The sequence below is a fragment of the Suncus etruscus genome, chromosome 10, assembly GCF_024139225.1.
Source record: "Suncus etruscus isolate mSunEtr1 chromosome 10, mSunEtr1.pri.cur, whole genome shotgun sequence".
NCBI lineage: Eukaryota > Metazoa > Chordata > Mammalia > Eulipotyphla > Soricidae > Suncus > Suncus etruscus.
Window position 1 is genome coordinate 46443459 of NC_064857.1, and position 5790 is coordinate 46449248.

Sequence of the window (5790 nt, forward strand, 5' to 3'; positions counted from 1 at the left end):
ACTGAGAGTGGTGAGTACAGTTAGATAAATAAATACACTGACAACTGACATAACAATGTGAATGAATGAGGGAAGTAGAAAGCCTGTCTCGGACCGGAGAGATAGCATGGAGGAAAGGCGTTTGCCTTTCATGCAGAAGGTCATCGGTTCGAATCCCGGCATCCCATATGGTCCCCCGTGCCTGCCAGGAGCAATTTCTGAGCCTGGAGCCAGGAATAACCCCTGAGCACTGCCGGGTGTGATCCAAAAAACCACACACACACACACACACACACACACACACACACACACACACACACACACAAAGAAAGCCTGTCTCAAATACAGGCGGGGGAAGGGAGGTGGGAGATTTGGAGAATTGGTGATGGGAATGTCACACCAGTAAAGGGGGGTATTCTTTATATGACTGAAACCCAAATACAATCATGTTTGTAATCAAATTGTATAAATAAAGACATTAATAAAGAAAAATTGTCTATACAATTTAAAATATTATATAAAGCAAAACAATTTGTTTCAAATTAATTAACTATCAGGTCAGGTTCAAGCTATCAGATAGCTTATACACTAGAAAAATTAAAGGTAGTAGTTATTAATATCTCATGTCGTTTCTATCTAATATAGTTCTGTGTCTTACAAAGAAATGAAATATTAATAATTACCAACTCCACATTTTAAAAAGAATCCACATTTTTATTATGCTATTTTATGAATTATAATGCTTTGCCTTAGATGTATCACTTAGTAAGTGAATCTGGAATATATACTATGTGCCTAAATTAACAACTACTCCTAAGAATATGTCCTCTCCATGTTCTTCATGTTGAACATCTCCCTATTCTTAATGATTTTCTTTAGAGAAAATCATGAGTCGTATTCTTTTAGACATGTGAGCAGTATTAAACATGTAACAGTTCTATAAAGGACAATTGTTTCACTAAAAAAATTTAAAAAAAAGTTGCTCATGGATCATTAACCTAGTGAAAGAACTCAGAAAAACTACTCAAGTTGACATTTTAATAGCAAGTAATATTGCTAATTAAGCAAAGAGAGAAAGGAAGAATATATCTGAAAGAAAAGGGTTTCATGTACAAAATATCTGAGTCAGGATGAAATTATTTGAGTAAAATTCTTACATTTTTCATGAATTAAGGAACTCAATAATGAGGGGAATAAGGTAAGAGTTAAGAAGGATAATAATATTATAAATAAAATAACTTAAATGTGATATAATTGATCTACTTTATTAAAATAAAATAAAAAACTATCAACATCAAATAATGTGTGGAGTCATTGCAAATGATTGAATTAGTAGCCTAAAATATTATCTTTTGATTTTGCTTTGTTATATTACTCTAACCCACTTCCCATAAAATGTGATTTACATATCACAGAACCTTAAGTTTACTATAAAATTGAAGTCTATGAAAACAGCTTTAAGTACAAAGTGAACAATGAAAAAGCACAAGACAAACATAACAGAAGTTCCAAAAATAACAAAGTAGACACCAACTGACCCATGTCCACTACAGCTTATTTAAAATAACCAAAACATAAACTTGGTTCAAATACCCATTAATAAATACTTTTCTATATAAAAATTAAGTTAATATCTATACATATATATAAATACCCATGTCCATTGCAGTCCGAGTTATACCAGTCACAGGTTGGAAATGCCGTAATGCCCACAATTATTTTATTAAATATATAATTATATTCTTCATAACAATGAACACATAGAAGCTTGAGAGTAAGGAAGCAAATAGTCTATAGCACAATCATTTTACAGTAAATGTCACATAGAAAAACAGAGTTAAATTGTCAGCGATTAAAATTTACACTTCATTTAAAACAAGTGTTAGTTTTATCAAAACTATTCTTCCTTACTTATTGAGATATCTTGAATTTTATAAATATTGTCAAGGTCAAAGTTAATTGGTTGATTCTAGTACCAGGGAGAGTTTCAAAACTGAAAAAAATCATGTAAAATTATAAGTGAACTTGTCCAAACAATACACACAAGTTATGACTTTTTAATTGGTAAAGCTTATTTAGTTATAAAGTTACTATTTCTATTTTTAAAAAGATTGTGCATGGAAGATTAAAATGCTTGGTAGTAAATATTCTGGTTAATTCTCAGTATATATTAATCTTTAGAAAGAATTCTGTTTAGAGTTAATCAGAAAGGTATAATTAAACCAGTTCTTTTGAAACATAAAAAATAAAACTAATAAAATAAATATTACTTTATAAAAAACAAATTTAAAAATTCAATATGTCTAATTTGTTTCAAAATAATTTTAGATGAGAAATGTCATAGGAAAATATAATAGGTGCTTTGTCACATATTGATAATTAAGTTGTGTAAGATTGCACCTGGTGATGCATTGGCTACCAGATGGATGTGGGAGATTTATCCTGGTACATAGAAGGCAAGTATGTTAGAAGCTTCTGGAACATTCTGTCATTTTATGATATCAAATTCCACAATCCCCCAGGTCTAATGTTGCACAAAGACTTCCGGGGGTTGTTTCTTTTAATAACTGTCTGGTGAACAAAGACATCTGTTTAGTGTCATTTTTGTAAATGAATCCATTGCTATTTTGAACATTAAACAAATTGATAGTACCTAAGACTTGATTAGCTATTACAGGCTTACCCAGCTCCAAACTGTTCATTCTATTGGGTCCTGTACTGACCGTCATGAAGTGTTTTTAGTGAGAACTCTTTAATTTTTGTATCCTTCAAACAATTGTCAGACATCTTTAACACAATTTTGCTTATCCATTTGAGTCCAGTACTGGCCTTAGGAAAGACTTTTGAGAAAGGACTCTTCATTACTGTAAAAAAAAAACTCTTCTTATGTATGTGCATTGGAGAATTTTTAACAGATATGCATGTCTGTTTTTATTGAAAAATGTCAGTACTGAAAAATGAGCAGCATGAAGCAAGTCAGCAGGAGTTTATTACATAAGCTTGTTGCGTAAGTTAATACTTCAGTAGAGGGCAATAGCACATTCAATGAAGCAAGAGGGGGCTGATGTGGCTATACCTGGTTTGTTAATCAGTTCCCTAAGAAAATTATTACCGTATTTTCCAGGGTATAAGACAACTTTTGAAATGAAAAAAAAAAAAAGTCGACCGAAAATCGGGGTCATCTTATACGTTGAATATATCCCGAAAAACGTTTAGATATGCCGCTAAACGAAAATCATCTGGATTTTGCCGCAAAACAAATTTTCCAACTCGATCCTACACCAATCACTGCAAGGCTGCTCAGACCAGCTCTCTCACTCAGCCGATCCAAGCAGGCTTTTATGCCTGCAAATTAGACAATGTTCTGTACCTGAATCTACACTGTAAAAAGCCTGCTCAGATTGGCCAGAGTCAGAGAGGAAGTGTAAAATTAGGGGTCGTCTTATACATCCAGTTGTCTTATACGCAGGAAAATAAGGTAGGTACTCCACTCCCTGTTTTGAAGTTTCCAAATCCCTGTTCAGGAGCCATTCTGTGGGGATATCAGCTTGCAGTTTTGCATAAGAAATTAGACTGTGTCACTGGAAAAATTATATTTTGGCCAGGGGTTGTTGAGCAGCTCCTTAAATCGTAATGAACCAACCAAGCTTATTGCTCTTGGCTGCCACTTTTATTAGCCAGATTTTAACATACATCACCGTAGAGTCAGTATTGATGTACTTGCCTTAATTAACTCAGAAAATGTTAAAGGAAAAATTAGTTATTTTACATGACAACAGTAGAAACTTGAGTGATAGGTAAAACATTTAAGGCACTTTCCCTGTAAACAGACACCCAGGTTCAGTCCCCAGCATCCCATATGGTCTGCCTACCAGGAATGATAATATCTGTGAAGAATCAGGAGTAAGACCCAATGTGACCTAAAACAAACAAAGTTTTAGTCATATGTGTCTCTTACACTGAAAACCTGAAATAACATTCAGCATAAGCAATAGAGAAATTTTAATATGGAAGTACACTTCTTTTTACAGACTGTAAAGCTGTTACTTCTTCAGTTCTCCCTTATCTTATAATTGAGAATTGTTTTTTTATTTTAATTTTAATTTGCTAAGCATTACTAGGAAAACATATCCTAGTTTGTGTCTGAATAGTAAGAAACTGTATTTTTATCAGATGATTATGAAAGCCTACATTTAGAAATCACATATATATCAAATATAATTATCTATGATTTTATTCCAATGAATACAATAGCAAATATATTATATTTATATTTAATTTTTCTATCAGAAAGTGTGAGTGGTACCTCCTACTGTAGATGTTTTTCTATTTATCATACAAAAACTTCCAAACAAGATCACTGAGTTAATAAATGTGACTTTATTCTAGTAGTCTATCGCAACATAGCTATTATTTTGATATAAAAAGAAACATATACATTGCCTAGAATTTTGTTTTATATTATTTTGATACATTATCTGGCAAATCAGTTCTGCATTTGCAACTGGACAGATAGAGGTTTCCCTTACAAAAAGGTGAAAGGAGGCAGAAATTCCTCCTGCAACTTAATAACAGCATAAATCTTTCAGTTCCTATTTCATGTTCTAGTAATTTTAATTTCCAATTCTTCTACTTTTCTTTATGTGCTTATCCACTATTACTCATTTCCCAGTATTATGTTATGGTTTCCTCTATAATATAAGATATGTTATATTTCACTAATGGTTCTCAATATGAACAGAGGGAAGGGGATTTTGGGCACCTCCATTTGTCAGTGGATTACATTTAATTTATCTGATATTGAATACTTTTAGAGCTTAATTTAATTGTGGGTGAATCTAAAGTACCTTCACTGGCATAGAAACAATTGAAATTATTCTGCCCTCTGTCTCTTCGGAGTCAGTTGGAAGTGACAAGATCTACAACAGTTCATATTATTGTTTAAAGTCAGTCATTTGACTATACCCAATAACAGATAAGAAGTTCATCTTCTCATGTGCCTGGAATGATCAACAATCTGATTTATCTGATGTCTAGAACTAATGATTGCACTGGTATAATGATAGAAATCAGATCAATCATGTTCCAAATACCAGTTACCATTCAGCTCAATGTCTTTGAAAGATTATATGAGCCCACCTCTATATAAAATTAATTCTCAGATTCTAAAGCCAGAACACTGGAGAGATGTGAGCCTGGAAACAAATGTCAATCTAGGAATAATCCACACACATACACACAAGGAGGGAGAAATTAATTCAGGAATTCAGCCCTTAAGAAGAAGCAAGCCTGGAAACACAAGAGAGTGTTTTCCTGAAAATCTGAGTATTTATTCTGAAGGAAGAGATCATGCCCAAAAGAGGGACAAGGTGCTACTTTCTTTTTTTTTCTTTTTTTACCACTCAGACTGCATCCTCTCCCTCTATCCCTTCCAAAGAAAGGGAAGAACGATCATCAATGGCAAAAGGCAGCCACAGAAGCGACACCTAGAGCCGGCTTCATGCTCAGGAGAGGATGCTCTGACTTCTCCTCGTGGGTTCGGGTGCTCTACACGATCAGAGAAACTTCTCTAGTAACATACTATAGAAATGATCCCTGAAAGTATAGTCTTAGGTGCTTCTTTCAAAGATATTTTGAACCAATGAGAAACCAGGAATATACTGAGTGGGATGGTATCAAGTTAATCCCACAATCCAATTAATTTCATACACTACAATTTCTGGACTTGGGGAATCTTTTTTGAATAGTCTTTCATCCCTACACTCTAATCTGACATAGAATTCAGTGTTAGACAAGTCATCTATAAATCCA

At 33.3% G+C, this 5790-nt stretch overlaps 1 non-coding gene across 1 annotated transcript; it reads right to left on the reverse strand.

Moving 5' to 3' along the window:
- Positions 1 to 5376: 5376 nt before the first annotated feature.
- LOC126021366 (small nucleolar RNA U3) lies at positions 5377 to 5590 on the reverse strand. The gene has a single exon (XR_007499894.1). It is a non-coding gene; the product is annotated as a small nucleolar RNA U3 (small nucleolar RNA).
- Between the last annotated feature and the right edge of the window lie 200 nt (positions 5591 to 5790).